This window comes from Triticum dicoccoides, chromosome 4B (genome assembly GCF_002162155.2).
Source record: "Triticum dicoccoides isolate Atlit2015 ecotype Zavitan chromosome 4B, WEW_v2.0, whole genome shotgun sequence".
Taxonomy (NCBI): Eukaryota; Viridiplantae; Streptophyta; class Magnoliopsida; order Poales; family Poaceae; genus Triticum; species Triticum dicoccoides.
In genome coordinates this window covers 655,981,718-655,992,399 of record NC_041387.1, presented here as the reverse complement: position 1 = coordinate 655,992,399, position 10,682 = coordinate 655,981,718, and positions in this window count along the sequence as shown.

Below are 10,682 nucleotides of genomic sequence, written 5' to 3'. Positions count from 1 at the left end.
CGACTAACCAGATCGTCATCACACCAAAACATAGTATAAGTGCCACTTGCACCTTCAATCTCCCCCTTTTTGGTGCATTGATGACAACGTGGTTAGAGCATAGCATAGGGGATATGAAAATTTGAAAAGCCATGAGACAATGAATGATCAAGGTAGCTCCCCGTATATGTGTGCCCGAAAAAAAGAATGCTTGAGAATGCATCAAGCACACACATAGGAGGCTCCCCCAAGATCATCATTGTCAAGACATGAGATCAACATAATAAATCTATAACGGTGCCTAGATCTCATGAAATGGTGTGGTGAGAAAATATCATGAGACACATAATAAGCATGATATGAGCAAAGCGTTATGACTAATATTAAAGCTAGAGTCTCATGAGCACAACTGAGTAGCTCACAACCACACAAGTGGAAAGCAAATAAAAGTATCTCAAGCCAACTAAAACAACCAGCAAAGAGAAACACGAGGCTTGAGATCTCAACACACACAAGAACACCAACACCCACCACTTCCCCCCCCTTTGTCATCAATACAACAAAATGGGACAAATGGCGACACACAGACCCACTAGACAAGAGGAGGAGCACTGGAAGCATCATCTTCATCATAAAAACACCATCCTGCCATCAGAAAGGACCGAGCTATGGCCTCACTATCTCTGTCCTCTGACCCTAGGCCGACATCCTCACCAGCTGCAGGCCTTGCTGCCTTTTGCTCACACCTCACAAGCTTCTCCTTGTTGATCTCCTTAATCTTGCGGCGCTGAATAGACTGGCACATCTTGAACATGTCGCTCAAGGTCTTGAACGGGGACTTGTTCTCTCCTCTGGTGAAAACGGCCTCAGAACCAATGGACTTGGCCTTACCACGAGGGATCCGTGCAGTGGAGGACATGCCCGGAGTGAATGTTGCACAATCCTCAGGACTAGGGTTGCGGCCCTTCTTGATAGGCACATATGGAGCAGGAGCAATTGGAGTCCAGTTGGAGTTGCGCTTGGGGATCGAAGTCTTGTACTGAGCAATATACTTAGCTTGGCAGGCGCACTCAATCAACGCCTGGATGAACAAAGCATAGATCAAGGACTTATTCTCTTGCACACATTGACGGAGCTCATAGAACATGAAGTCAAGAACATCCACCCTCTTCTTCTAATGCAGGTACACAAAAATATCCAACATGGAACTCCAAATGTTGTGGGAATCACCGGCCTTAGGAGTGAGTGTATACCTCAAGATATGGCGCATAGTGTCCTAGAGAGGCACAAGGTCTTTGATGGACCCGGCGACGATGTCCTGGACTAGGGGGTACTCACCATGTTGTCTCCCGGTCAGTTGGATTGGGCTGAGGACCCCCATGGCCATTTACTCATGGGCTAGTTTGGACAGCCGATGTATACACGAGGAAGATTCCACAAGACTTAGTGATCAAGACAAGGACTCCTCTCCACCGGCATATTCGACTAGGACTCTTGTTATCCTAGGCCTCTGGTACATTATATAAGCCGAGGCGAGGCTAGTCGGTAGATAATTATGACATTATTCATCATACCCTTAGGTTTTAGACCACAACATATGATCTCGAGGTAGATCAACTCTTGTAACCCTATATTCATCGAGATCAATCAAGCATGTAGTAGGGTATTACCTCCATAGAGAGGGCCCGAACCTGAGTAAACATCATGTCCCCTATCTCCTATTGCCCATCGATCCATGACACACATCTTGGGACCCTCTACCCGAGATCTGCCGGTTTTGACACCGACAATGGTGCTTTCATTGAGAGTTCCGTTGTGAGATCAACGAAGGATCAATGGCATGTCTGCAGATTAACTGCGATGTTGGCATATTCGTCACCGGCTCGACTGGTCACCTTGGCTCGACCGAGGACTGCACTCCATGTCAGATCATCATGTCCGGACGATGAAATTCATCAACATCAACTCCGATCTCTCTCAAGATCATGGAGGAATCATCCATGGAGCTCAGGGGCTCAACGTCAACATTGTCCTTTGGCGACCGGGCTGTTTTTCTGGACAACAAATTTATATCCTATGTCACCGCCTCCTCGAGCATCGCTTTGACGATTGCTTCAGTGGAATTTTGCGGAATTAAGTCTACAGCAACCATGCAAAATTTTGTCAAGTTCCAATGGAGGAATCTCTGGCAATCTACAATATACCGGAGCCCTGTCAAATCTGGACGGGAATCTAGATGAGTTTAGGGCGTGGTCTCCAGAGCCCTGCTCGGAGGTCATTTGGAAGATCCAACCGTTCATCCGCTGCGGAATTCCCATATCTACCACCCCTCATAATTTCAGCTTGATCCGACCGTCCAAACTCCGGGAACCTTCCGATTAATGCATCACTTTTCAGATCTGTTTTCTGCGTGAGAACGAATCCGACCCGAGTTCATCTTTTTTATGAACAGGATTTCGTACATCCTTTTTGAAGGAAGTTTTGTATGGGGTATTGTGTTTTGTTCCCAAACACATCCCACTAATTTTAATGTCTTTTCCAATATGATCTTCACCATCACACCGTTGTCAAACCAGCCCGACAATGTTGCTCCACAACTGCCGACCTGCGCTAGACACGTCGTCGCTTTGTTGAGCCGAGCTCAACTTCTTCGGATCATCGTCTCGGCAAGCCGAACAAGAGTGTGGCATCATGAAGGATAAATCATCACAAACATCGCCGCCCCACGGATTACACGGAGCGGGCACATCGGCATCGCTGCACGGTCACTTTATCGAGCCGACATTGACCACGTCACGAGTTACGACCTGCATCGGCATGGCCGCACTGTTGCTTCTTCGAGCCGATGTCCATCACGCCGAACTACTTCAACACCTTGGCTGACATGGCAGCTGCAATGTCTCCTTGTCGACCTGTTCCGCCACCTCGTCTGGACCGGGGGCTTCACCATCCCTTCATCAACCTACTCCGGAGACTTCAGCATCGTCCGCTGATACGTCTCCAACGTATCTATAATTTATGAAGTATTCATGCTATTATATTATCCATCTATGGTATTTTAGATGCATTTATATGTCATTTTATATGATGTTTGGGACTAACCTATTAACCTAGAGCCTAGTGCCAGTTTCTGTTTTCTCCTTGTTTTTGTGTTTTACAGAAAAGGGATACCAAACAGAGTCCAATTGACGTGCCAATTTTTGAGGATTTTTTATGGACCAAAAGAAGACCACGGAGGATCGGAGTTGGGCCAGAAGAGTCCCGGGCTGCCCACGAGAGTGATGGCCCCCCTAGGGCGCGTCCCCTATCTCGTGGACAGCCCGGAGACCCCCCTGACGTGAAACCAATGCCAAAAATTCCTATAAATACAGAAACCTTTGGGAAATAACCTAGATTGGAAGTTCCGCCCCCGCAAGCCTCTTTAGCCACGAGAAATCAATCTAGGCCCTCTCCGGCACCCCGTCGGAGGGGGCCATCATCACCGGAGGCCATGGAGGAGGATCTCGGAGGGGCCATCATCACCATGAAGGCCAAGGACCAGAGAGGGAAAGCCATGGAGGAGGAAGCACAAGGGGGAGAACCTCTCCTCCTCTCTTGGTGGCACCGGAGTGCCATCGGGAGGGGAATCATCACTGCGGTGATCGTCTCCATCAACATCACCATCCTCATCTCTTTTATGCGGTCCACTCTCCCGCACCCCGTTGTAATCCCTACTTGAACATGGTGCTTTATGCTACATATTATGATCCAATGATGTGTTGCCATCCTATGATGTTTTGAGTAGATATCTTTTGTCTTTGGGTTGATTGGTGATCTAGATTGGTACGAGTTGTATGTTTTATCTTGGTGCTGTCCTATGTTGCCCTCCGTGTCGCGCAAGCGTGAGGGGTTCCCGCTGTAGGGTGTTGCAATACGTTCATGATTTGCTTATAGTGGGTTGCGTCAGTGACTGAAACACAAACCCGAGTAAGGGGGTTGTTGTGTATGGGAATTGTCGTGGAATTAACACGTCAGATGTCCTTATCGTGAGGACTTAGTCATGAGGCCAACACATCTATGTGGTAGCTTGAGAGGGGTTGAGTGGAATAGAGAGACGCAACACAAATCAAGGGTTTAGACAGCTTCGGGCCCCGGGAAACATCATCCGGTAACAACCCTACATGTTCTTTGAGGCTAGATCTCATTATCATCATGAGGGAGTCGCCGTAAACCGGCTCTCCTTTAGTTGTGTCTAGCCCTAGAGATTGTTTCTTGCTTGTCCCTCTTTGGGGAGCCCTGCCCCTCTTTATATAAGTTGAAGGGGCGGGTTACATGTAGAGTCCATCTCGGACTAAGACTTAAACTATTTTGACTTCCTTTCCTGGGCTTCTTAACGTCTGCCAGTTTAACATTGTCTGCCGGTTTAACAATGTCTGCCGGTTTAACATTGTCTGCCAGTTTAACATTGTCTGCTTGATGCTTTAATGCTATGGTTGGATTTTACCTTAATGATCTTTAGTAGTTGCGGATGCTTGCTAGAGTTCCAATCATAAGTGCTTACGATCCAAGTAGAGAAAGTATGTTAGCTTATGCCTCTCCCTCATATGAAATTGCAATGACGACTACCGATCGTGTTAACAATTGCCTAGGACAATTCCGCACACCGATCCACCATTATTCCATACTCGCTATTTATATTATTTAGTAGTCTATTCTAACTTTATGATAACAACACCTACTTTTATATTTTAGCTCTCCGATATCATACAAAGTTATCCTCTTCATACCCACAACGTAGTTTTATTTCTCATTTCTAGTTGGAAGCAAAAGTTCGGTGTACGTAGAGTCGTATCAGTGGCAGATAGGGCTTGAGAGAATATTGATCTTACCCTTAGCTCCTTGTGGGTTCGACACTCCATACTTATCACTTCCACCTTTGGAAATTTCTATGATGATTCCTTGCACTTGGGGATTATCAAGCTCTTTTCTGGCGCCGTTGCCGGGGAGCAATAGCGTGGGGTTGATATTTTCGTGTGTGCTTGTTTGCTTTCTTCACGAAGTAGATTTTCTTTTTTCTTTTTTGTTTCTGTTTAGTTGTGGGTGAAACGTAATTTTTTTTAAAAGAATGAAAATACCAACAAGATATTTACTTGCCTCTCATGCCTAAAAAGGTTTTTCAAAAAGAGAAGTGATTGGAAAGTTATGCATTGAAGAAGTGAGGGTCGACCTTGAGCACTTGTGTTCATGCTCACGGAAACAGTGTAGATTTTTTCATGGAAGTTTCTCTGTAAATAATTATCCCCTTGTATATATCCATTGTATTATAAAAATAATGTGCCAAGCTTTGGTTTTAGTATGATAAGATTGCTTGCTTACTATGTGCAGAACAAAAACAGAAACTTTGGCTGTAGTGCATGAATTTACGTTTTTTACTAGAAAGTCAAATGGATCTGAAACATTTTGCACATTACTTATGTAATTTTTTTTTCAAATTGTCAATTTTATTTCATAATTTGTGGAGTTACATAAGTTTACTAAACTTCCAGATTACTATAGGCTGTCCTGTTCTTGACATATTCTGTTTTTCGTGTGTTGTTTGCTTATTTTGATGCGTCTATGGCTAGTATGTAAGGGTATGAACCATAGAGAAGTTGGAATACAGTAGGTTTAACACCAATATAAACAAATAATGAGTTAATTACAGTACCTTAAAGTGGTAGTTTGCTTTATTACACTAACGGATCTCACAAAGTTTTTGTTTAAGTTTTTGTGAATGAAGTATTTGAAGAACGAGGAGTTACCGATGTGAGAAGAATAAAGAGAGACAAGAGTTCAAGCTTGGGGATGCCCAAGGCACCCCAAGTAAATATTTCAAAGGATACTCAAGCATCTAAGCTTGGGGAAGCCCCGGTTGGCATCCCATCTGTCTTCTTCAACAAATATCGGTATACCTTGATTTTTGTCTTGATCACATGATTTGTGTCCTTTGTGTTTTTATTTTTCTTTAAGAATCATGCTAGTATGAGATAGCTCTTCATTGATTTATATAATACTTCATGTGCTTCACTTATATCTTTTAAGTATGATCTTATAGAATTGCTCTTTGTGCTTCACTTAAATCATTTGAGTATGGTTTTATAGAATGCTTTGTACGCTTCACTTATATATTTGGAGCTTGGATGTTGGCTAGTCTATATTAATTGTAGAATGCTCCAGGAACTTCACTTATATCTTTTGGAGTATGAATAATACTATAATTTAAAGTGGGTTTGGAAGAGTGTCAACTTTAGGAATTAGTGATCCCACTATCTTGGAGGGTGTTGAATCTTCGTACGATATTTATGAAAGTGGATTCGGAAGAGTGTCAACTTTAGTTAGTATCCCACTATTTCGGAAGAGGTTCCAATTGGGTATGAGAACAAAGTTTCTACCCATGATTCTACTGAAAATTATTATGAGGGAGGAATATGTGCTTGTAGGAGTTGCAATAATATCAAGTTTCCTCTCTATGTGCTTAAAGTTTTGAAGTTATACTTGTTTCGCCTTCCTATGCTAGTTGACTTTTGTTCCTATAAATTGTGTGCTCACAAAATCCCTAGGCATAGGAAGTGAGTTATATTTAAATGTGCTAGTCATATTCTTCATGATGCTCTCTTTGTGTTTCAACTCTTTTCCTTTATGCGAGCATCATTGAAATCATCATGCCTAGCTAAAAGGCATTAAATAAAAGCGCTTGTTGGGAGACAACCCAATATTTACCCTTACTGTTTTTGTGTGTCTACATGATTAAGATACTGTATTAATCATGTATTATAGCTTTTGTTTTAATAAAGTGCCAAGTAAGAACTTTGGGAAGACTTGGGTGAAAGTTAATGTGATCTTGCTGTAAAGAAAACAGAAACTTTGCGCTCACAAGATTAGCTGTCATTTTTTACAGAAGAGTGCTTTTGAGTTGATTATTTTTGCAGAAGATTAATAGACGAATTACTCACATCCACCAATTTATTTCATAATTTTTGGAGTAGCAGAACTATGGTTATTGTTCAGATCATTACAGACTGTTCTGTTTCTGACATATTCTGTTTTCACTGCATAGTTTGCTTGTTTTCTAGTTTCTATGGCTTATATTTATCAATATAAATTGTAGAAATGATATGGTACAGTAGGAATTATGTGAAAACAATTATGAACCTTGTCTTTTACAGTACCAAAATGCATGGTTTACTCTTTATCATACTAACCTATCTCACGAAATTCCATTAAGTTTTGTGTGATTGAAGTTTTCAAGTTTTGGGTGAGATATCGATATGATTAGAATAAGGAGTGGAAAGACCCTAAGCTTGGGGATGCCCAAGGCACCCCAAGGTAATATTCAAGGAAGACTCAAGTGCCTAAGCTTGCAGATGCCCCGGAAGGCATCCCCTCTTTCGTCTTCAAAACTATCGGTACATCTTACTTGGAGCTATATTTTTATTCGTCACATGATATGTGTTTTGCTTGGAGCGTATTTTCAATTTTACTTGCTGTTTGAATAAAATCTTTGGATCTAAAATATTGAATAAAAAAGGAACCCTCCCGTGGCTAGTTAATTATTTGACTACTCAGTGTCCTTCACTCATATCTTTTAGAGTAGTTTGTCATTTACTCATGTGCTTCATGTATATCCTATGAGTAAATGGGGGAATGAATTGAATGTTATGAATCTGAATTTCTATATGTTTTCATATGCTTATAACATGGATAGTAATGACTTCACATATAAAGAGTATGAGGCATAAAAGTTGTTGAGAGTTGGCAAACGTAGTTTTGGTCATCATTGCAATTAATAGGAAGTAATAAGGAAAGAGAGGTTCACATACAAATATATTATCTTGGACATATTTTATGATTGGGAGCACTCATTAAGTATGACATGCTAAAAGGGTTGACGTTGGACCAGGAAGACAACATAATGATTTGTGTTTTCTCACATCTCAGTTAAAGTATATTGTCAGTGACCTTCCAAATATGTTGAGCTTGCCTATCCCCCTCATGCTAGCCAAATTCCTTGCACCAAGTAGAGATACTACTTGTGCTTCCAAATATCCTTAAACCTAGTTTTGCCACGAGAGTCCACCATACCTACCTATGGATTGAGTAAGATCCTTCAAGTAAGTTGTCATGTTGCAGGCAATAAAAATTGCTATCTAAATATGTATGACTTATTAGTGCAGAGAAAATAAGCTTTGTATGATCTTGTTGTGGAAGCAATAAAAGCGACGGACTGCATAATAAAGGTCCACGTACAAGGGGCAATATAAAGTGACGTTCTTTTGCATTAAGATTTTATGCATCCAACCCTAAACGCACATGACAACCTCTGCTTCCCTCTGCGAAGGGCCTATCTTTTACTTTATGTTTTTACTTTATGCTTGAGTCAAGGTGATCCCCACCTTTCCCTTTTTCATTTTATCCTTTGGCAAGCTCCTCGTGTTTGAAAGATCATGATATATATCCAATTGGATGTAAGTTAGCATGGGCTATTATTGTTGACATCACCTAAAGGTGAATACGTTGGGAGGCAACACAATAAGCCCCTATTTTTCTCAGTGTCCAGCTGAAACTCCATAACCACAAGTATTGCGTGAGTGTTAGAAATTGTAGAAGACTATATGCTAGTTGAGTATGTGGACTTGCTGAAAAGCTCTATTCTTGACTCTTTCTGATGTTATGATAAATTGCAATTGCTTCAATGACTGAGATTATAGTTTGTTAGTTCTCAATGAAGTTTCTGAACCATACTTGACATTGTGAATAGATTGTTACTTGATCATGAAAAGTTTTATGAGATAAGCTACTATTATGACACATATTGATGCCAGAAAAGGTGATTTAAATTATCATTGATCAAACTTGTGCACCTACTAGCATTCACACTTCATAAATTATTTCTTTTATCATTTACCTACTCGAGGACGAACATGAATTAAGCTCGGGGATGCTGATACGTCTCCAACGTATCTATAATTTACGAAGTATTCATGCTATTATATTATCCATCTATGATGTTTTATATGCATTTATATGTCATTTTATATGATTTTTGGGACTAACCTATTAACCTAGAGCCCAGTGCCAGTTTCTGTTTTCTCTTTGTTTTTGTGTTTTACAGAAAAGGGATACCAAACGGAGTCCAATTGACGTGCCAATTTTTGAGGATTTTTTATGGACCAAAAGAAGACCACGGAGCATCGAAGTTGGGCCAGAAGAGTCCCGGGCTGACCACGAGAGTGGGGGGCGCCCCCCCCTAGGGCGCGCCCCCTATCTCGTGGACAGCCCGGAGACCCCCTGACGTGAAACCAACGCCAAAATTTCCTATAAATACAGAAACCTTCGAGAAATAACCTAGATCGGAAGTTCCACCACCGCAAGCCTCTGTAGCCATGAGAAATCAATCTAGGCCCTCTCCGGCACCCTGTCGGAGGGGGCCATCGTCACCGGAGGCCATGGAGGAGGATATCGGAGGGGCCATCATCACCATGAAGGCCAAGGACCAGAGGGGGAAAGCTATGGAGGAGGAAGCACAAGGGTGAGAACCTCTCGTCCTCTCTCTTGGTGGCACCGGAGTGCCATCGGGAGGGGAATCATCGCCGCGGTGATAGTCTCCATCAACATCACCATCATCATCACTATCCTCATCTCTTTTATGCGGTCCACTCACCCGCACCCCGCTGTAATCCCTACTTGAACATGGTGCTTTATGCTACATATTATGATCCAATGATGTGTTGCCATCCTATGGTGTTTTGAGTAGATATATTTTGTCTTTAGGTTGATTGATGATCTAGATTGGTACGAGTTGTATGTTTTATCTTGGTGCTGTCCTATGGTGCCCTCCGTGTCGCGCAAGCGTGAGGGGTTCCCGCTGTAGGGTGTTGCAATACGTTCATGATTCGCTTATAGTGGGTTGCGTGAGTGACTGAAACACAAACCCGAGTAAGAGGGTTGTTGCGTATGGGAATAAAGAGGACTTGATGCTTTAATGCTATGGTTGGGTTTTACCTTAATGATCTTTAGTAGTTGCGGATGCTTGCTAGAGTTCCAATCATAAGTGTATATGATCCAAGTAGAGAAAGTATGTTAGCTTATGCCTCTCCCTCATATGAAATTGCAATGACGACTACCGATCGTGTTAACAATTGCCTAGGACAATTCCGCACACCGATCCACCATTATTCCATACTCGCTATTTATATTATTTAGTAGTCTATTCTAACTTTATGATAACAACACCTACTTCTATATTTTAGCTCTTCGATATCATACAAAGTTATCCTCTTCATACCCACAACGTAGTTTTATTTCTCGTTTCTAGTTGGAAGCAAACGTTCGGTGTACGTAGAGTCGTATCAGTGGCAGATAGGGCTTGAGAGAATATTGATCTTACCCTTAGCTCCTTGTGGGTTCGACACTCCATACTTGTCACTTCCACCTTTGGAAATTGCTACGATGATTCCTTGCACTTGGGGATTATCATCTGCCGACCAGCTTCGTCACGTTAGCTGGACCGGGGGCTTTGCCTTGGCGAGCCAACCTTTACCAGCATCCCCATGCCGTCGCTTCACCGCCCATCAGGCAATGGGTGTGCGGATCGAGTCCCAATTTTAGGAGTCACTTTTCTTTGGACTGCTACATCAAATAAACCAGGTGCTATCAATCCTAGCAATTTTTGCTTGTTTGGGTTT